Raw genomic sequence first — 23,998 nt, 5'->3', positions numbered from 1 at the left:
TGGCCGAATGCATATGTGTGTGTAGAAGGATGAACCAATTTTATTTATGATGTTAATTGTGTTGTTGTGGCCTTGTGGTGTAAATGGAAGAATACTAGCCAAAATTGGCATTGAAAGTTGGTTGTTAAGTTGTTGTAGGAAGTTTTGTGATTTTATTGTAAATTTATATAATTATGGAAATGGAATTGTAGGGTGCAAATTATGATTGTTGTTAATGAAATTGGGAGATAAAAATTAGTTGTGAATATTTATGTCAAAGGTTGGAGGTTTCGGGTGAATTATGGTTTTGGTGGAATTTTTGTATATTTTGTAGAATGATATGAAATGCTTCTGAATTGTATTTGAATGATCTTGAATTAGTATATGAATATGAAAACGTTGATATTGGTTTGAAAGTGTGAAGTTGGAGTAGAAGTTGTTGTATTATGTAGAGAAGAAGATTACATATGTTAGAATGCGCTTTAAATTGATTGTTGATGTTGTTGGTATTGTTGCTGGTATGGTTGTTGTTGTTTTGGCCGAGTTAAATTCTCGGGGACGTTGAATTTACAGGGGAGATGCTGCCGAAATTTCTGTAGACAAGTGTCACTTTAAGTTTCAACTCCTAAGGGCTTACAGTTAATGTTTGGTATTTATGACCAATTGTAGATTTTGTGAAGGGCGGAACTTGAGTATGGATTGGCGTAAGGAGCAAGTGAGGTATGTAATGCTTTACCTTTCCTTCTTTTGGCATGTCCTAGACATAATAGGTTATGATACGAGCCTCGGGGGAAACTCTATCCTTAGAAATCCGAGCCTAATTTTGACCTTTATTCATTCAATGTAATTGAATTAGGTACTTTATGCTTTGATAGAAAAATAGTTTAAACATTCGTAACTTTCTCAAATAGAACCGGATTGCCCTAAGATTTTTTTGTAGATGACTCCGTAAAGTCTAATGTTCATAATTTATGCATACCACCTCGACTTGACCCGAGGTGGGCCCACAATTTCCGATGTGAGGGGGCAGGTATGACACGTACATGGGTTCTGGAGTTATGCTGTGCCATGTATATATATTATGATATTTGATGATATGATATGATATGATGTGATATGGCCATCTGATATGTTATGATATGTTACGGAGCTATTCCCTACTCTGGAGTTATGCTGTGTTGTGGCACCAGTGACGGGGTTATGAGTAAGCATTTTTGATATTCTGGTTATTGCATTCATTTTCTGTACTTCCTGTTCCGGTTATGATTCCGTTTATTGTACTTCATGCTTTACATACTTAGTACATATTCCGTACTGACCCCCTTTCTTCGGGGGCTGCATTTCATGCCGCGCAGGTACAGATACGAGCTTTGGAGATCCGCCCGCTTAGGACATCTACCCTGCGGTTTTGGAGTGCTCCTTTGTCCGGAGCCCACGTTTTTGTATAGACTTTTCTGTTGTGTATGTATATGCTTATTCAGGGGTACGACGGGGCCCTGTCCCGTCTTATAATTCTGTTATTGTTCGTAGAGGTCTGTAGACATACATGTGGGTTGTGTATATGTTTTGGGTTGATATGTTCTGTGATAGCCTTATCGGCTTCCACGCGTTATATCTGTTTATCTATGATAGTTAGTAACGCCATTCGACTTCTATATCTGTATATTCTGCTTATATACTGGTTTGGGTTATTGGGTACGTACGGGTGTCCAGCACAGACACTAGTCGCGGCCTACGGGGTTGGGTCGTGACAGGTAGAAAGAGAGCCTCCGATGAACATAGAAGAAGGCGAATCACACAATGAGGCCTTGTCTAATACCTCTCTTACCCCGCCTAATATGGAAGAGAAAGGAGGAGCTCTAGCTCCAATTCCTCCACCGGTTGCTTTGGGTCAACAAGTGACCGAGGCCATTCAGTTATTGACACAATTGGTCGCCGCACAGGCACAACGACAAAGTGCGAGTTCGAGTGATTGGACAGCAAGTACCAAAGCCCGTGATTTTATGAGCCTAAATCCTCCGGAGTTTTTCGGATCAAAGCCGGATGAAGACCCGCAAGGTTTCATAGATGAGGTACTGAGGATATTGAAGATTGTCCATGCCTCTGAAACGGAATCCGTGGAGTTGGCATCTTATAGACTCCGGGATGTGGCAGTTTTGTGGTACAACAACTGGGTATTATCAAGAGGATAGAATGCCCCTCCTCCGGTTTGGCAAGAATTCGTGGATGCATTTATTCGTCACTACTTGCCGCCTGAGGTCCGCCGAGCTAGAGCATACATGTTTCTAAATCTGAGGCAAGGAAATTTAAGTGCCCGGGAGTATATCATGCAATTTAACTCCTTGGCTAGATATGCCCCGGTTATTGTGGCCGACATGGAAGACCCGGTACATAGATTTGTAAGTGGCCTAGGGCCACATTTATTCAGAGATTGTTTAATGGCTTCCTTGCAAGACGGGATGGATATTTCTCGAATACAGGCCCATGCTCAGGATTTAGAGGGGCGACAACAACCACCAAGGAATGACCGCGATAACGAAAGAAGGCAAGGCAAGAGGGCGAGATCTATGGGAGCAAGCAGTGGTTATAGAGGGGGATCAAGGCAGACATATTCTGGTTACTCAGGCCAGTCGGTAACCAGTGCCCCTCCTCAATTTACAGGGAGGAGATTTGATCGCTCCTTCCACTCAGGACAAGGCCAAAGTTCGAAAACTCTAGATTCCCAGTTCAGGTAAGATTATAGTCAGAGGAGACCCCCAGTACCGCGATGCAGCCAGTGCGGTAGATTGCATTCCGGACAGTGTCGCCAGGGTTTGGACGCTTGCTACACTTGCAGCCAAGTTGGGCACATGATGAGAGATTGCCCGTCGATGAGTGGTAGAGTTGGAATTCATCCCACAGGTTCAGCAGCTGGTTCTTCCTCAGCACGGTCGGTAGGACAGATTCCCCAGATGTCAGCAGGCCGAGGTAGAGGTAGAGGGGCAACATCTACTTCAGGTGCCACTCAGCCCCGTGTATATGCTTTAGCAGGATGGCATGATCTTGAGTCCTCCCCGGATGTGGTTACAGGTAAATTGTCTATATTCTCCCGTGATGTATACGCACTGATAGATATGGGTTCTACTTTTTCTTATATTACTCCATATGTTGCTGGTTGTATTGGGGTGAAATCTGAGCCAATTAAACCTTTTGAGGTACTCACTCCGGTTGGTGATCTCGTGATAGCAAGGCAAGTGTACAAAAATTGTGTCACTGTGATATGTGATCGTTAGACCAGAGCTGATTTGATTGAGCTGAAAATGATAGATTTCGATGTAATCATGGGTATGGATTGGTTGGCCTCGTGTTATGCAAATGTTGATTGCCGATTGAAAGTGGTTCCAATTCTCGAGAGAGCCCGTGCTTGAATGGAAGGGTAATGCAGCATCTCCAAAAGGTAGGTTTATTTCCTACCTTAAGCCAAGGAAGATGATAGCCAAGGGTTACATTTATCATTTAGTTCGGGTTCATGACACCGTGTCAAAGCCGCCAACTTTCCAATCAGTTCCAGTCGTGAATGAATTCCCAGATGTGTTTCCACACGAACTTCCAGGTCTTCCTCCAGAGAGAGAGATTGACTTCTCCATTGACGTGTTGCCGGACACCAAGCCTATTTCTATTCCTCCTTATCGAATGGCTCCGACAGAATTAAAAGAGCTAAAGGCGCAGTTGAAAGATTTGCTGGAAAAGGGGTTTATTAGACCTAGTTCATCACCGTGGGGAGAACCGGTCTTGTTTATAAGAAATAAAGACGAATCTCTGCGAATGTGTATCGACTACAGGCAATTGAATAAAGTGACGATAAGGAACAAAAATCCTCTTCCGAGGATTGATGATTTATTTGATCAGCTGCAGGGTGCCAAATGGTTTTCAAAAATAGATTTGAGATCGGGTTACCATCAGGTGAAAGTTAGAGAAGCGGATATTCCCAAGACGTCCTTCAGAACGAGATATGGTCACTATGAATTTCGAGTGATGTCGTTTGGGTTGACTAATGCTCCGACTGTGTTTATGAAGTTGATGAACAATGTATTCAGGCCTCTTTTAGACTTATTCGTGATAGTATTTATTGATGATATTCTGGTATATTCTCGCACTGAATCAGAACATGCAGATCATTTGCGAATTGTTCTTGGCATTCTTCGAGCCCGAGAATTGTATGCAAAATTTTCAAAGTGCGAGTTTTGGCTAAATTCTGTAACATTTCTGGGCCATGTCATTTCAAATGATAGCATTCGAGTCGACACTCAGAAAATTGAAGCTGTGAAGATTTGGCCAAGGCCTACGACGCCTAAAGAAGTTCGTAGTTTTCTGGGTTTGGCAGGATACTATAGAAAATTCGTAGAGGGCTTTTCATCTATTTCAGCCCCATTGACGAAGCTAACCCAGAAGTCAGGCAAATTTCAATGGAATGATGTCTGTGAGCGCAGCTTCCAAGAATTGAAAGACAGATTGACCTCAGCTCCGATCTTAACACTTCCAGAAGGGTCAGATGGCTATGTGGTGTATTGTGACGCTTCCGGTGTTGGACTAGGATGCATATTGATGCAGCATGGGAAAATTATTGCATATGCTTCGAGACAATTACGAAAACATGAAGGGAATTATCCGACTCATGATCTTGAATTGGCCGCAGTTATTTATGTCTTAAAGATATGGAGGCATTATTTGTATGGTGTGCATGTTGATATCTATACAGATCACAAAAGCCTTCAGTACATTTTCAAGCAGAAGGAGTTGAACCTGCGGCAGAGGCGGTGGTTAGAATTATTGAAGGATTATGATGTGGACATTTTGTATCACCCCGAAAAATCGAATGTAGTAGCCGATGCGCTTAGCTGCCGATCAATGGGCAGTTTATGTGAAGTCCCTCCGGAAAAGAAAGAGATGGTTCATGAACTCCGCCAATTAGCTAATCTTGGAGTGCGGGTGATTTATTCGAGTAATGCAGGGATTGGCATCAATGACCCCACAACTTCGTCCTTGGATGTAGAAGTGAAAGAATAGCAATATGAAGATCCTCAATTGCGTCACTACAGAGACACATCTTATGGAAAAGAGAAGTCTTCATTTGAAGTTTCTATAGATGGAATTCTTAGGTACCGAGGCAGATTATGTGTGCCGAATGTAGCAGAATTGCGCAGACGAATTCTTGAAGAAGCACATTGTTCTCGGTATTTTGTTCATCCAGGTGCAACTAAAATGTATCATGATCTCAAGATGATCTATTGGTGGGATGGCATGAAGAGAGACATAGCCGAATTTGTAGCGCAGTGTCCAAATTGCCAACAAGTAAAGATCGAACATCAAAGTCAGGAGGCTTATTGCAAGCAATAGAAATCCCTACTTGGAAATGGGAAGTGATCAACATGGATTTTATTATGGGATTACCTCGTTCCCGCGGCAAGTATGATTCCATATGGGTGATTATGGACAGGTTAACGAAAGTAGCCTATTTTCTCCAAGTTAAGACTACATACTCAGCTGAAGATTACGCAAGGTTATATCTCAAAGAAATTGTGCGACTTCATGGTATTCCATTATCCATTATCACAGATAGGGGAGCACAGTTTACAACCAGGTTTTGGAAGTCCTTCCAAGAAGGTCTAGGCACTCAAGTGAAGCTTAGCACGACATTTCATCCGCAGAATGACGGACAGGCCGAGCGTACTATTCAAACCTTGGAAGATATGCTACGAGCGTGTATGCTGGATTTCGGTGGAAGTTGGGATGATCATTTACCGTTAATCGAATTTGCGTATAATAACAACTATCATTCCAGTATTCAAATGGCTCCGTATGAAGCTTTATATGGAAGGAAATGTAGATCCCCAATCGGGTGGTTTGAAATAGGAGAAGCACAACTAGCAGGCCCTGAATTAATTCAACAAGCGGTGGAAAAAGTTAAGGTGATCCGAGATCGATTGTTAACAGCCCAAAGTCGCCAAAAGTCTTATGCGGACAATCGCCGACGAGACTTGGAGTTTCAAGTTGGTGATTAGGTATTTTTAAAAGTATCGCCAATGAAAGAGGTGATGAGATTTTGTAAGAAAGGGAAGCTAAGCCCTAGATACATTGGACCCTATAGAATTATCCGAAAGGTGGGTCAAGTGGCCTATGAATTGGATTTGCCTTCGGAGCTTGAATCAGTCCATCCAGTTTTCCACGTTTCAATGCTCCGCAAGTGTATTAGAGATCCCACAAAGATTGTTCCGATAGATGATGTGCAAGTAACAAAAAAGCTAACCTATGAAGAAGTGCTTATTGCTATCCTCGACAAGCAAGTGCGAAAACTCCGAAACAAATAGGTGGTTTCAGTTAAAGTCTTATGGCGAAACAATGACCGGGAAGAAATGACTTGGGAAGCGGAAGAGAGTGTGAGGTCTAAGTATCCGCAATTATTTCGACCCCCAGGAGAGATTCAAGAGGAAATGCCAGCGATATAAGGTATGTACGTTTATTTTCATGCTTTTGGTCGTGTGTTGCCATAGATATGTTGAGGTTGTGATGTAGCCCTGTGAGGCGATGATATTATGGGTTGTTGTGACATATCTGAAGAAATTTTTCTAGAATCCCCGATGACTTAACATTCGAGGACAAATGTTCCAAAAGGGGGGGAGAATGTTACACCTCAGAAATTTCTCCGTGAACGTACAACGAGTAGACCACCAAAGTGTATGAGTGTGCGATGTTTTACTAAGTAGGGAATGACTATTTATGAATTTTGGAAATGAGAAAGTTACAGATTGCACTTCGACCCAGTGGGTCGTAAAATAGAATACGGCCCGTAAAGTGGTTTACGGACCGTAAACTCCCATCGTCCTTCAACATTCCAAGAACTTCAACTTTCTGCCAAATGACGAAATGGTTAAATACGACTCAGAATACGGACCGTAAAGTGTAATTCGGCCCGTAAACTGTGACCGTAAACCACCATGACTCCAGCAAACCTTTCTGTTTCTGATATGCTTAAATACGGTCGTGAAGGACGGACCGTAAACCAGAATACGGCCCGTAAACTGGGTTTACAACCACTGTGCATCCCGACTACTGTTCATTAAAATCAGATTTTTGTGATTAATATAAGGGACCCTTTTCATTCATTTTCATTTCATTTCTCATCTACACAACTCAAGAGAACTCTAGAACATTCCAAACATTTCATCCTCAAGAATTTAAGGGAAATTAGTGGTCAACTACATGAAATCCATGGAACCAAGAGTGTGAAGCTCATCAAAGTTCATCTACACCAAGAAATTGCAAAGGAAGTGAAATAGGGTTTTTGGCATAAAAAAGTGTTGTTGCTCAAGGCTTGTTCCAACACTACCCAAGGTAAGTTTGATGACCTTCTCATGATGATTGAAGCATTAAAACATTGAAACACTTGGATTACAGAAGAGTGTAGTAAATGAGTCATAAAATGTGAATAATGCCATAGTTGAATGATAGTTGGATTGCATTATGAATGGTGATGAATTGGGAGTATAAATATGTTATAAATAACGTGTAGACCATGACATAGGTGTGATGTATGAGAAAATGTGATGATGATCTAAAGCCCATAAATGTGGAGAAATTGGAGAAAAATGGTGGAATGTGGTAAATGTAGATAAATGATGATTGTTGAATACAATATTGTGAACTTTGTTGCGAGCGTTTGGGAGTTAATATAGAATATGGGAAAATTAGTATAAACAAAGGAAATGCCGGCCAATTTTCCATAGAAATAGTAGCGCGTTCTTATAATCGATTAACTAACGTAAATGCGAATTCTCTTTTGAAGGTAGAAACGCGATATCGAAGGAGAACAAGCGAACGATAACTTAGTTAAACGTCAAAGGTATGTGAGGCTAGTCCATTCTTTCTAATGGCATGAATCTCATAGCATAATTTTCCTCCTCCTCATGAGTACCTATATTCCGGAAAGCTAAAAGCCTATATCCATGAATGTTTGTTATTGCTCACACTCAACTTATATGTTAGTTCTTTCAAGGTGAGGCAGGATGTCGATAATTGCTCCATAATGAAATCGGGGGATCACGACCTTACGTCACCCCTATAAAGTAAAGTTGTTCATAAGCCTTATGCATGTATTGTGATAAGTATGTTACGATAAGAATGTTATGATGAGCATGTATGATGATGATATAACACCGCGTCTAGTTGGCCGGGCAGTCACCGTTAAGGCGGGCAGCTATACGATACACCATGGCCAAATGGCATGGGCAGACACCACTAGTGGGCGGCATGAGATGATACGCCGGACGCGGGAGGCCTGGACGCAGGCTAATGTTATGATTATCACACCGATCCGATATAGACAGGCAACTTATACATTACTACACCGCACCTATATCAGCGGGCAGCTTATACATTATGCATACATGATATGATGACGAGTATGAGTAAGACAGCATGGCTTAATTCTTTTATACATGACAGTTAGATATAGATGTTCCATATTGATATTTCCTTTATGTCATTGTTCTATTTCATTGTTTATGCCTCTCATACTAGGTACAATATTCGTACTGATATTTGTTTTCTTTGGACGCTGTGATCATGCCCATAGGTAGACAGGGAGGAGAGCTCGACCCCAGACCAGCAGTAGCCGTCAGCTGATTGAAAGCACTCCTTTGTTCGGAGGTGCTTATGACTATTCTTTTGTGTATATTCATGTATATGTATTTTTGGGCATGACGGGGTCCTATCCCGTCCTTATGCTTAGCACTGCAGTAGAGGCTCGTAGATGCGCAGTGTGGGTTAGATGGTCTCACGAGATTCTATTATATGTATATATTATTTTGATGGCCGAGAGGCAAATGTATTTAAAAAGTATTTATGTTTTCATATAAAATATGATTTTCCTACAATTTGAGTATAAAGCTGTTAAAAGACCATTAAATGAGCAAGATAAGTAGTAGCACGAGTGGTGCTCGGTGGCTAGCCCCGGGTACCCGTCATGGCCCCTAGCTAGGTCGTGACAAATAGTGTCTGTGATTGGGATATGAGGTCCCTCGTTTATTGCATCTATGCTTATTACCTGTCTCATGGTGTTTATTTGTTCTCATCACTCCTAATTCTCGTTTAAAAGTTTAAAAGAGCTAAAGATTGAGTCTTTTTTGCTTATTTTGATGGTTTATTGTGTTGCATACCATATTCATATATATATATATATATATATATATATATATATATCTCATGCACTTTTGAAGATACATATGTGATGTCCGAAGGGAAATGGTTCCGGAGGGAGTGATGATGGTTTCATGAGATAGACTGACGAAAGACAGGTAATGTGAGTCTGAGAGCCGGATATTATGATTTGGAGCCTATGGGCTGAGTATTATGATTTGTTGCCAATTGTGGCTTGGAACCTGAAGGAAAATTTCGTGTTGGTATATAGACCTCGTGAGTCCCTCATGGGTCATGATTCATAGAATTTGAACGTGTGTGTATCGTATAGTGGAAGAAGGCCTTGCATTGCATCATATTCCATATCGTTGCACATCACATTATCTCCCTATTTACTTGTTGTGAATTGTTGAGTTGATTTCCATCTAACCTTACTTGCATACTCAAGAACCTGCTAGTCTTGTGGATTAGAAAATTCACTTAGGCTTAAAACTGAGAGCATTATGTGATGTTATTATCTATATTATTGTGGACTAATAGCAGTTAAGGGTTGAAGTATTAATCGAAGACCAACCCTCGTCTCCATTTTCGTTAGGGTAGGTCGACGATGCTGCTGAGTACACGTTGTTCTTTGTAATCATGCTACACTTATTGCACTCATTCAGACTTGTACTTATTTAGTCCGTTCTTGTACCAATGACACCAAATTTTGGGGGTTGTAACACTATTATGTTTTCTATGACTATCAATTTATTAAGTCCCTAAATCACTTGTATGGTTTCTTTCTGCATTTAATTTCCTTATACATTGCTCTAACGCATTGTGGATGGATTACTACCTTGGTCGGAGTTACTACCTCAACGACTTATTTAATTAGGTCGTGATAGTTAAAGAACAAATATAAGGACATCTATAATGCCACACTTCTAAGTAGAACCCCCAAATGCCACTCCAAAAGTGACATCGGGCCAACAAGGGAAAATCAGAACTTTTAGGTTAAATCCACCCAACCCATGGTCTAATTTGTCCAAATCTTAATTATCAACCTTTTCTAATCATAGTTAAGCCTTAACATTGTTATTTTCTCCCAAACCCCAAGTGTGCTAAAACCCTAAGTCAAATCATGTAAAACCCAGATTAAATTGGTAAATTTGTGCTAAAATTAGTTTACTAGTAACGACCCGCTAGGTCGTTATGGGGGTGACTTAGTAAATTAGACCTCCGTTAGGAATTCTGAGGCCGAGGGTGAGTCCGTAGTGTGTTTTTGTGTATATGTGCATGTTTGGTTTGCGTCTAAAGGATCTCAGATTGGTGTTGGGATTTTTGGGTGATAAACTGGTGGAAAAACCCGAGCTACTGGTCAAAATAGATTGCTGCAGTGGTTGTGGGACCACTTTAGCGAGTCCTTCATAGCGGGTAGGGAACCGCAGCCGCAGGGAGTCGGGGAATTAATGAGGTCCGCTATAGCTTGAGGTTTCTCGCTATAGCGAGACCGCTGCAGTGAGACACCGACCACTGCAGTGGTCGACGGGAGGCAGAATCAGCATTTTATATTCTTATTTCTGAACCTATTCCCCACATAACTCCAAAAATAGTTCCCAAGAACTCTTGTGGCGAATTTCTAAGGCTAGGGCTAATGTACTCGTGAAAGTTAAGTCTCAACCCTTTACTTTGTTCATTCCATCATCATATTAAGTTCCATCATTAGTTAAAGGTTCTCTAATGGTGAATGAAAGGACTAAAGCCCTAGAACTTAAGAACCCTTGAATAATGAATGGGTTAGCGATTTTATTGTTATTTATTCGTCTAAGGTTATAGATTATCATTTCCTAGGGTGGGAATTCAAGTTCTAATGGATGAGAATGATGTATTGAGACCTAAGGTTTCATGAAGATGATAACTTTGGCATAAAAACTGCTTGTAAAAGGGTTGAATTGATTAGAAAACCCATGAATGAGAATAGTATGATGGTTGGGGTTGATTTTATGATGAATTCACACTTAGTGATGCTTCACCCATTTGAAAAGGGAGAAGTACTTGGGTTATTTTCCCCAATTGTTGTTCGTTTGAGTAGATGATCAATTACTCACTTAGCGTTATGATTTCTTGACTTTGAACGTTCTGAAGCTTTGCGAAAGGGGAAAGCTATTGAGGAGTGATTGCATTATTCCAGTTCGGCATTAAGGTAGGTTACGGTCTACTTGACTTAGACTTTGATTAGCTGATTGTATATGTCATGAAGTTGATAGGAGAAGCATGATTAGGGCTTCAGACATAAAGTGTGGTTGGAAATTCCTTTATTTGATATTGGTTGATTAATTATCTGATGAACTATTGTGATATGATAGAGAAGAAGTTAATGAATACTCTTTATGTCGATTTTAGAGTAATTCGTTGTTCATGCTATAAATGAATTGATTCTTGAGTCTTGATATGACTCGTGACATGGTGACTTATGTTCCTTGATATTTATTCATTGATTTTTCACATTCCTTATTGATTGTTGAACGGAAATACAATGAGATGAGAAAGAACATATAAATATGAAAAAGTCACATTTGACAGGGGGTGAGGATGTGGCCTAGTTATGGGCTCATGATCCGCAGTCAGCTCCGAAGTGAGTGGTACATGGACACCATGGGTCCCCTGCAGGTCATGGCTATTTGGGCAAGCAATACTATTTACGATGTGACTATGAATATGTGATAGAGTTGAGATAATTCGTGAGTTACGGTTGTGTTGGTAATGACATGGGTTGAGTTACATTTATTGATTACTGTTTGTGTGGGCTTATCTTATTTCGGTCTTGGATGATTCTTTTTTACAGTGTCATATGGTTATGTGTTTTTGTGCCTATCTGTCTATTCTATTGATTTTGTGACTTTATGCATGATACTAATCTTAGTCGGCCTATGATATCTACCGGTACATAGTGTTTGTACTGATACTATCTTACTGCATTCTTTTAAGTGCAGATTGTGATCCAGAAATATCTACCAAACCTGATATTTAGTGTGAGGCCAGTTTCTGACAGATTTGAGGGTGAGCTCTTATCCATGCCAGGCTATCTGAAGATCTTCTTTTATTGATGTCTATTTCTATTCCAAACAATATTTCTGTTATTTCGGACATTTGTTACCTCTTTAGACAGTTATGTTTTAGAGTCCTTATATGATGACTTTCAGATTTTGGGGTTGTAATAGTCAGACTTCCGCAATTGTTATTTATTTATGGCATGACTTGACCGATTTATAATTTACTTCTAATTATTGATTTATAATTGTTTAAATGATTACGTAATTAGATAAGGGGGATAGTTCGCCCACTAGGGGATTTGTGTGTGTTACACCTCGGAAATTCTGGATTTGTTGCTTTGTGTATAGGCTAATGTGAGCTTAAGGTGATTATGAAATCCTTACAATATTACGGGAAGTATTAGATAGCTTAAAGTGCGCACCATAAGATTTCAAAGTTGTTTGAATATGTGAAATTTAGTTTGTTGAAGGAAGTAAAATGTAAGTCGTGTTCGGAAAGGTTTTCGCTATAATTGAGCTAATATTTATTTGGTAATGTCTTGAGGGGCTTCTATAGGGCCTATTGTATGGTTAATAAAGTGTTATGTAAGTACCAAGAAGGTTCCACGAGGATGGGAAGTCAAACGAATCAACGAGAGAAAGTTTCGGATAATTGTGAGTTATACGGCCACTTATACGGTCCATATAACTTTCTACGGTCCGTATAAAGGGGGTCCATATAAAATGATCTTTACAGAAAGGGATGTTTCCATGGGGGTGTTATACGGTCCACTTATACGGACAGTATAATTGGTTCGTATAAGTCCATCTGGCAGATTTTTTATTTTTTTATAAATAGATGGCCCTTGTTCTTTTATTTCATTTTCTCACATTTCCACAAGTCTTGAGAGCTCTAAACCCTTCTCCAAGAATATTCCACTCCAACCCAAGAGAAAACAAAGATCAAGAGGCAAGAATCAAGGTACCCATGTGTTAGAAGCTTGCTAGGGTTAGTAGGCTATAAGAAATTCTGGGTATTGAAGCTAGGGTTTTCACATAAGTTGATAACTGCTCCAAAGCTTATTCTGATGAGATAAAAGGTTAATATTTATTCTTATTTCATGTTATCATGAATGCTTGGTTGTTGAACAACTTGTGTAGAAGAAGAAAGTAGAAAATGAGGGCTAAATGTAACTTTTATGATGTTTTTGAGTAGTAAGCTAACTTGAGTCACGATTCTTGGTATGATATGGGTATAATTGTTACACCTAGAAATATTTCATGTCATCATGTGGTATATAGACTAACGCAGGGTAAGATGTATATGATGTCCCTACAAGTAAGAAGGGGTACTTAACGATTCTAATTAAGATTCCAAGGACATTTGAAGTAAGAGGAGAAGTTCGTTGAAGAATGTAAAGTACAAGTCGTGTTTTGAAAAGGGTTTACAAAGTACTGAGCTAATGTTGATTTAATAACGTCTTGAGGAAAAGTTATAACGCTCCCTAGGTTGTTAATGAAGTGTTAAACAAGTGCTAAGAAGATTCCATAAGGATTAGAGATCAAACGAAATGACGAGATTAACTTCGGAAAAGTGGAGTTATACGACCACTTATACGGTCCGTATAACTTTATACGGTTCGTATAAGGGTCCATATAACCCCAACAGGAAGGGAAAATCCCTGATGGTGAAGTACAGTCACTTATACGAGCCGTATAATGTTATACGGACCGTATAAGTGTCCGTATAACATGATCGGGACAAACTTTTTTTTCAAGCATAAATAAGTGATCCAAGTTATTATTTTTCATTTCCCAACTTCTCCACCTTTCTCAAGAGGTCTAGAACATTCCACGTACTTCATTACTATAAACCCAAGGTAAATTAAAGATCAAACACCTATAATTAGTGAAATCGAGTGCAACGATGCTAAAAAGGGTTCATGGAAGCTAGAAATTTCCTTGGAATTGAAGTTAGGGTTTTCTCCAATTGAAGTATTTTCATCCAAAGCCCATTCCTACCTAATCAAAGGTGAGTTTTATGGTCATTTTGTGTTATTCAGAATATTGAATGGTTGAAAGACTTGTATTATGGAAGAAAGTAGAAAATGGGTTGCAAATATGAGAATAGTGGAATTTTTGAATGGTAACTTGACTTGAATAATGGTTCTTGACATGTTATGGGTATAATCTTGTTATGATTAAGAATGTTGAAGAAGCATTACATGTGAATGAATACGACTGTCACGACCCGACTAGGGGCCATGATGGGTACCCGGAGCCGGCTACCGAGCACCACTCATCCTGCTAATCATCATACTTCTCCTACATTAATTTATTATTCTCACACATTTAGCCATAAGGAAACCATTTTTCACTTTCAAACATATCTACATTTATATACATAAGCCCTTCGGCTATCAAAAATGATATACAAGAAGACATTGTGATCATCATGTGCCATTAACTACCCACACATACGCATCTACAAGCCTCTACTAGAGTACTAGACATAAGGACGGGACAGGACCCCGTCATACCCAAGTATATACACAAAATAATGTATCAAAATGGCACCTCCGGAATAGTGGAGTGCTACTGTAAATCTGCTGAGTAGCTCCTAGAAATCTGGGACGCCTCCCTGTCTACCTGTGGGCATGAACACAGCGTCCAAAAAGAAAAGGACGTCAGTACAAAAAAGGTACTGAGTATGTAAGGCATGTATGGTAACATAATAATGAAATATAGAAAACATAAGAAGAAAAGATAACTGAAACCGCTTGCCTCTTGAGGCGGATTCTTGCATGCTCACTTTCACCATTTTGATCATATCATACATACATAAACCGTCTGAGTCACATATCATACATACATAAACCGTCTGAGTCACATATCATTACTAGCCCGCGTCTAGGTATCCCGCGTCCGGGATAGTCATCTCGCGTGTTACATGTTATATCCCGCATTTTGTGTGTTCGGATGTTTTAAGATAATCGCGACGAGTTAAGGGCACGACTGCATTTTGATCTTGCTTAATACATAAGTTGTTTATGAATATTAATTATGAATATTATTAGTATGGAAATATTGAGAAAGGCTAAGGGCATAAAGGGAAATTCGCAAAATGGCTCATGGTAATATTGCAGAAGTCTAGGGGTAAAATGGGAATTTCACAAAAAGTCTAGCACATTCTTGAAGAGGCCAAGTTGGTCGTCCATGTGTGTGTGTATGTAGGTGCTGGTCCCACTCTTTTATGGTCATGTGGTTATATAAGGATTAAAGCTTACATAGCAAGATTTTATTATTCTTGCTTTATTTTAAGAAGTTTCAAGAAAAAGGGGGGATGGGCCATGTGTCCATAATTTTACTTAAGGGACTAAAACATAAATGTGGATAAATGGTGGAAAAAAAAGATAAATAAGACATATTAGTCTTCATCTTTTAGAAAGATGAAGAAGTTTGGAGAAGGAGACAACAAAGACCATGGCCTATTTGGCCATATGGAAAAAAATGAACCATGGGAAATCTTGACCAAAAAATTCATTTCTTCTAGTATTCCTACTAATTTGAAGGTCCTCTACAACGTGGTATAATTGTTGGAGCAAGAATTCCTCTTATTGTTGCAAGTTCACAATCATGGCCAAGTGAGAAAGTAAGGGGAAAAGGTAAGATTTGATCCTCTTTTATATGTTATGGATGGTTTGTATGAGTTGTAGAGTGTAGAAATGTATGAAATTCATGAAAAATATGGGTGTTGGGTTGAAGCCGTGTGGATGGTTGTTTGTGTAGAAGTGATGAATTAATTTTATTTAGTATTTTAGTTGTTGTTGTAGATTCTATGGTGCAAATGAAGGATTAATGGTTTAAGTTAGCATTGGAATTGTTTGAGGGTTGTTGTAGAAGTTGATGCAATTTTAATATGATTTCTTATGCTTGCATGAATGATATTGTTAACGTATGGTTGCTATACTTCATGAATATGGAAGAAAGGAAATGTGTTGTAATTGTTCCTGGTGAATTTGGAAGAATTCGGGTAGTGTATGTGTTGGTTGGGCCGTTTGAAATGTTGTACGGGTTGTTGAAGTGTTTTTGAATATTGTTGAATGGTTTCGGAATTGTATTTGCATATGTGAACAATTATGAATTGGAAATAAAGAAAATTGTTGTTGAATTATGTAAAAGGAGCTACTAATGTTGGAGTGTATTTTGAATAAATTGTTGAAGTTGGAGATATGATTGTTGGTATTATTCTTGATAATTTGGCCGAGTTGAATTCTCGGATTTGTTGTTGTATTTTTGGCCGAGTTAGATTCTCGGGGATGGTGTATTTACAGGGGACATGCTGCCGAAATTTCGGCAGGTTATAAATGAATTCATTAGAAAGAATAAGGCAAGTGTGTGACAATATGTTTAATGATTGTGTAATCTTCTTGAATGTAGACTAGCGATAGCGAGCTTGGACAAATAAGCGTAGCTAATAGGACGTGGAACAAGGTATGTAAAGCCTAACCTTTCTTTCTTTTGGCATGTCCTAGAGCTAAGTAAGCTATGATACTTATCTTGGGGTAACTCTATCCTTGATTCCTAGCATATTGATGATTCTTATTCACTTTTTGATGTGAGCATATTTAGTGTAGCCGAGTTTATTGTATTATTGAATAACAAGAAAAGTTTAAAGAGTTCTGTAAGTAGTAATGTCCCTAACTTTCGTAGACGGTCTCGGATTGCTTGAAAATGTTCGTAGATGTTTCTATAATGAATAACGTTCATAACTTTCATGTGCTAACTTGGATGGTTTTGGAAATGCTCGTAGAGGCTTCTATAGTAAATAACGTTCATAAATTGCCTAAGCGAACTCGGATTGTTTAGAAATGTCCATAGGAAGCTCTATAACGAATAATGTCCATAACGATATTTGAAAAGGGTGTTTGGTATGATCGTTTGTCTTAATTTTCCAAAAATAGTTTCTGAAAAGTTCGTAGGAGGTTTTGTACTTCAAACGCTCATAACTTCCTCATACTAAACCGGATTGACCCGAAACTTGTTCTTGCGTTTTCGGGTGTCGGTAAGTATACTTTTGCATGGAGTCTTAGAAGTTGCTTTATGTGCATTAAATTTTCTACTACTCCGCTCAGGCATATGATTGTTAACTTTTTATACTAACTCGGATTTGCTTGAAACGTGTTTGTGGTTTACTAATGATGTCAAGAAAAATTAGTTTCATACTAAAGGAAACATAAAATTTGATTTTCAAAACCACTCCGAAGGGGGTGCGAGATTTTACTATTTAGACTTTCAAAACCACTCCGAAGGGGGTGCGAGATTTTGCTACTCCGTTTCATTACGATTCGTGTTACACTCCATAGCATCACTTCTTTGTATTAATATACGTGGGTTAAGTTGTGTTGACATCATTAGCATTAGGGGCCATTACTATTATTATTTATTATTATGTTGGGACCGGTATGCTCGAAGGGGCTAGGATAGCCGTATGTCGGAACCGGCATGCCCGAAGGGGCGACCATTATTATTATGTTGGGACCGGCATGCCCGAAGGGGCCAGGATAGACGTATGTCGGAACCGGCATGCCCGAAGGGGCCATCATTATTATTACGCCGGGCGCGGCATGCCCGAAGGGGCCATCATTATTATTATGTCGGGACCAGCATGTCCGAAGGGGCCAGGATAGACGTATGTTGGAACCGGCATGCCCGAAGGGGCCATCATCATTATCATTTCGGGACCGGCATGCCCGAAGGGGCCAGGATAGACGTATGTCAGAACCGGCTGTCCGAAGGGACTATTGTGATACTAAATTTCATATTGCGTATGCTGTATTTGTATTGTGCATACTAGAATTTGGGTAAAGATCGCAGGACTTGGTTTAGAATGCTGTTTCAGGTTACTTACCGTTTGGTTTCTAAACTTGTTCACTGTCGTACTTTCCTGGTTTATGATTCAGTAATGCTTTACATATTCAGTACATATTCCGTACTGACCCCCTTTCTTCGGGGGCTGCGTTTCATGCCACGCAGGTACACCCAGATGAGTTGAAGACATTGCTAGAAGATGTTCCAGCGGGATTGGCGAGCTCCATTTCCTTCCGGAGTGTTGCCGAGTCTGAGTTTTCATGATTATGGTATTTTGTCTATATTAGAGACTTTGCAGACAGCGTCCTGTGGTACGTGTGTCGAGATGTCGACAGAGTGATGTACTATTTGTGTATGTTAAAAGAGCATGTATTTTAGATGATTTCAATTGGGTTAAAGTACTTATTTGACTGAAGGTTTTCATAATCTGTAAACAAACAGTGATCTCTATTTTGAAAAGTTTCATGTTTTTAAAATTTTTTGAAATGACAGATTTTGATAAGAGCGAATGTCTTAGGGTTCGCTCGACTCTGAAGAGAGTCGGGTGCCCATCATGCCCTGCCAAGGTTAGGGTGTGACATTACACCTCGGAAAACTTTCCGTTCATGCACAGTGAATAGACTGACAAAGGGCACGACGTAAATGATGTTTTGATGAGTAAGAAATAATATTTGATGACTCTAAATGAGATTTCAAAGACATTTGAGGTAGGAGACGAAAGATGCTAAGGAAAGCAAGATATATGTTGTGTGTCGGGAAAGAAATTACGAGCATCGAATTAATGAGGACTTAATGATGTCTTGAAGAAGAGTTATAATGTCCCTTAGATTGTTAACGAGGTATTAAACAAGTATCAAGAAGGCCCCGTAAGGATTTGAGATCAAACGAAGTGACGAGAACAAGATCATTCAAAAGATGAGTTATACGGTCGATTATACGGTCCGTATAATGGTCCGCAGAATGGTCACAGTGAAGTCCTTGATTGGTGAGATTATACAGTCACTTATACGGCCCGTATAATGTGTCGTATAATGAACACAGAAGCGAGAATTTGACGGGGTGATTTCACGGTCATTTATACGGACCGTATAAGTGTCTGTATAATTATGTCGGGACAGATTTTAAGTTTTTAAATAAGAGACCCAAGTTCATTATTTTCATTCCCATTTCTCCTCCACGACTCAAGAGTTCTCTAGAACCTTCCAAACACTTCATATACAAGAATCCAACTGAAACTAAAGATCCACTTCATCAAACCCACAAAATTAAGTGTAAGAACCACATTAAAGCTCATCCAAGTTGTCACAACCCACCCCGTGGGCCGTGACTGGTGCCCGAGTTGGACACCCATACACACCTACTTACCAAATTGATATATCCATATTTTATTCATATCCGACATATATTAATTTATACAGATTTTAGTCTGACGCGATCGCATATACAAACATATCATACAGAAGTCGTTAAGGCTGTCGTGGAACATGTGATCCGAAACATGTACATAAGCATACATACATACAAGCCGTAAAGGCTGTCATAGCAAACAGGATCGCTTATGTTATATCCCGTATTTCGCACTCGAAAAAATTTGAAATAATTGTGACTTGTAAGAGGTAAGGCCATATTATGATTTTGATTAACATATAGGTTGTTCATGAAAGGTGTTGGTGTGGAAATATGGAGGAAGGCCAAGGGCAAAATTGGGAATTTTGGAAATTAGTTTCGGGAATTTCAAAATAGGCCCAAATTAATTGGGCTAGAATGGTTCAAACAAAAGATGAAATTAAGGCCCAATATGGAGGGGGGGGGGGGGGGGGGTGGCCGGCCATTAATAGGCCCAAGTCCACCAAATTAATAAATATTTTCCATGTGCTAAATTAATTATATAGGGATCATTATCCATTAGAACCTTCAAGAGAAATAAGTGAAGGAGAAAAACAAGAACAAGAGGAGCAACAAAGAGGCCATTCGGCCAAGACTAGGGAAAAATCACCCCTCCAAATCTTGATCCAAAAATTATTGTCTTGTGATATTTCCGCTAATTTGGAGGTCCTCTTCAACATGATACAATTGTTAGAAGAAGAGAATCACTCTTAGTTGCAAATTCATACCTTGGGCGAGTGAAGAAGTTGAAGAAAAGAAAGGTAAGAATTCTATTCCTTTATATGTTATAGAAGGTTTATGTGTGTTGTAGAATGTAGAAGTGAATGAAAAGCATGAATATGTTGTGTTGTGGATGAGGCCGTGTGATGTTGTGTGGGTGAAGGAAAGATGAACAAATATTAATTAGTATGTTACTTGTGTTGTAATGGCCTTTTGAATGCAAATGGAAGAATTTTAGTTCAAGTTAGTATGCAGAATTTGTTGTTGAGATGTTGTCGGAAAGTATGTGATTTCATTATAAATTATGCAATTGAGGAAAAGAAGTTGTAAGGTGTAAGTGGTGATTGTTGTAAGTGAAATTGGAAGATAAAAATGTGTTGTGAATATTTATGTTGAAAATTGAAGGTTTTGGGTGGATTATGGTTTGGTGGAACTTTTGCATATTTTGTAGAATAATGGAAAATGTTCTTGAATTGTATTTGAATGGTCTTGAATTAGTGAATAAACATAAAAACGTTGGCGTTAGTTTGATAGTGTGAAGTTGGGATGGAAGATGTTGAATTATGTTGAAAAGAAGACTATTTATATTATAATGTATTTTGTGATGATGGTTGATGTTGTTGGTATTGTTGGGTTGTTGTTGTTGATATTTTGGGCCGAGATGATTCTCGGGGACGGATCTGGACTATGACTCTGTCTGTTGCACTTCTGAAAGTCTGATTCGGTTACTGATTCAGATTCTGTCTGCTTTACTATTGTACGTCTGCTTCGGATTATGACTTAGTCAGTCACGCTTTGTACTTCTGACTCAGATTACGACCTTGTCAGCCATACTCTGTACCTCTGATTCAGATTACGGCTCTGTCTGTTATACCCGGTACTCTGTATATATTTATACTCTGTATTTCTGACTCGAATTCGGGCTCGACTCTATCCACTATATTTTGTATCTCTGGTTTGGATTATGATTATATTTGTTACATTTCCGCTTTACATACTCGGTACATTTTTCGTACTGACCCCCTGTTCTTCGGGGGCTGCGCTACATGCCCGCAGGTACAGACGCACCTTTTGATACGCCGCCAGCTTAGGATACCTGTTCCGCTACTTGGGAATTGCTCCCCTTGATCCGGAGCTTATAATTTTGGTATATATCTTTTGCTGTTGTATATTCTGTACATATGTTTATCTGGGGTACGGCGGGGCCCTGTTCCGTCATATGATTCTGTCGGTCTGTTTAGAGGTCTGTGGACATGTTTATGGGTTGGGGTCTTTCTGTATGAATATGTGTATATGTTGTGTGTGGGCGATCCCATTCGCCGCGGCGGCTGGTCCGCATATGTTTAAATGTTGCCTTGTTGGCCCTGGGTGTCCCCTGTTGGTATTTTCTGTGTGCAGGGTTATATTGGATAGTCCGTAAAACAAAGGAAACTCTGCCGAAATTTTTCTGGAAATTATCAAAAATTGAAATATAGCCTTGTCGGCTTCTGCTACAAACTTGAATGCGTTTAATAAAAATTTGAGATAGCATTTGATAGGTGTGCTTGGGTGCCCAGATCGGGCACTAGTCACGGCCTACGGGGTTGGGTCGTGACAAGCCTTGTCTTGCTATCATACCCTTGTGGCACATTTCATATGCTGGGTCTCGTCTATGCGCACCCCTTGGGTTGGCTACGGACATGCACGTCCCTCGCCTGGCACTGAGCGTCGCTCCTGCGCGCACAGTCCTATCCTCAAGCTTGAAACTTGCCTTGTGTCGTGCCCGAGTAGGGCAACTTCCAATCCTTGGCCTTTGTCAAGTGCGGTCCTTTTTCATGTGCCTATGGTTGTCCCATGGCATTGGCGAATATATCCCTCGCAACTTACTTCCATCCCTCGTGGTGCAGCGTCACCGTGCGACTGAACGTCTAGGCCAACGGACCCTTGCTTGCAAGGCTGAACCCAAGCCAAGCTCACAAGTCAATACACGAGGCTCTTGAGTGGTGCCTCGAGTATTCAATCGGCACGGAGGTCTTTCACATCCATAAAGATAGCCCGCGGGGCATAATCAGTTCCTACGTCAAGCCTCCGGCACATGTTGTGCGCCCAACGCGGCCCGCAGGCACGACGTCGTCCATAGAGTCCCCTAACTTGTATGGATACCTAGGACACTCCTATGAGGTGCCTAGGCAGGCCCTTGAGGTCCTCCCTCAAGGTTGCTCACTTGGTGCGACTGGCCGACAGCACGCACGGGGGAGGCTGGCTGAGCTGTGACACCTCTGCCCCCCTTATATATGCTTTAAAAAGAAAAACCCAAGTTCTAGCACTGGACATCATTTTGCCAGAGAATCACAATGGGCCTTTCTCACTCTTCCGAACTCCAAATGAGCCGCCGTCTGTTCCTAACTCTTTCTCTTGACTTCCTTCACTCCTCCATGATGTTTCGTCTCATCCCCATACTCGTGGAACGAGATATAGCCTTCGGGAGCTTAATCACTGACACTGCTCCTTGGCTAAGTCAAGCCCTTACGTGAACGATCTTTAAATGACGCCAAACTTGGTAAGCACATTCCATAACATCCTAGGAAGGGTCCCCTAACCCTAAATCCCAATATTCGATCCGTAGCTCGGAAACGCACGGGACTGACATTCAAGCTCGCGCGTGGCCTCTGTTACGCGGCGCCTTCTTTAGATGTTTAGAAGGGCGCCGTAAGGCTAAGTAATCCGACTTCCGTGTGATCACTATCTGCCAACCTGAGGTCCCCTCTACACGCTAGACTAGACTGTCAGTGCCGTGTAGGAAAACCGTGTCGTCAACAATTGCAATGAGAGAATTGAAAACGAAAATTGCTTGCTTGTATTAACAGAGAATTGATTACAAGAGAGTTGGGGTGTTCGAGGGGGAGAGAACACCTTTGCAGAAGATTTGAATGCTTTTTGATTTCACCGACTATATCCCCCCTAATAATGCTTTAAAACAAATAACCCAAGTTACAGGAGTAGACATAAGAAAGCTAGAAAATCGTAATACAAGAACAGGAAGTAAACTACTCTATATTTACATCAAAAGTGACTTAAACTAGAGCAGGTCCATTACAGCATCTTCGGATCATGGCACTGCCGTGCGCACCGGGGTGCGGGCACGGTCGGGCGCGCTTGGGCGCAGGCGCTGGGGCGCTGGCACTGTCGTGCGCGCGCAGGCGCTGGCATCTGGCGCGCTGGGGCGCAGAGGGTGGGGCACTGCGCGCGGGCTACCTGGCATGGGCACCTGGGCGCTGACTGCAGGCGAGCGTTGAGGGCGCTGCTTGCTGGTGGGCGCTTTGGGCAATGCCCGCTGGTGGGCTCGGTCCTGAGCAAACGATGGGGCGACATTGGAATAGGCATTCTTGTCGCTTGGTGCGACCGAGACCACGGGGTCGTCCGTGACACTGGGGCCATGGGGTGCGACCAAGGGGTCATTGGGCATGGCGGTAAAGCCACCCATGACATTCTCCCCCACCTGATTTGGCGACGTCCTCGGAGCCTTCTTTGCAAGATAATCATCAATCAAATCCTGGAAGGCCTTCAAGTCTTTCACCCTTTCCCATGTGTTCTCCTCAGCATCGCATCCTCTCCATTTTACCAAGAACTCTTGGTGGTCTTTCCGTGATGCATGAATCACCCGATCATCAAGTATGGCTTCTACTATTCTTTTGCCAGATGAGTTGTTTGCTCGAATACCGGGTATTGTGAGCTGGCTCCTTGAGGGATCCTCCTTGTCTTCCTGAAAAGGTTTCAATAGGCTAACATGGAAAACTGGATGGATCTTCCACCAAGCTGGGACATCAATACCGTAAGCCACTTCCCCAATGCGTTTCACAATGGACAAAGGTCCA

Source organism: Lycium barbarum, chromosome 8, assembly GCF_019175385.1.
Source record: "Lycium barbarum isolate Lr01 chromosome 8, ASM1917538v2, whole genome shotgun sequence".
NCBI classification, from domain to species: domain Eukaryota; kingdom Viridiplantae; phylum Streptophyta; class Magnoliopsida; order Solanales; family Solanaceae; genus Lycium; species Lycium barbarum.
Note: the sequence above shows the minus strand (reverse complement) of the source record.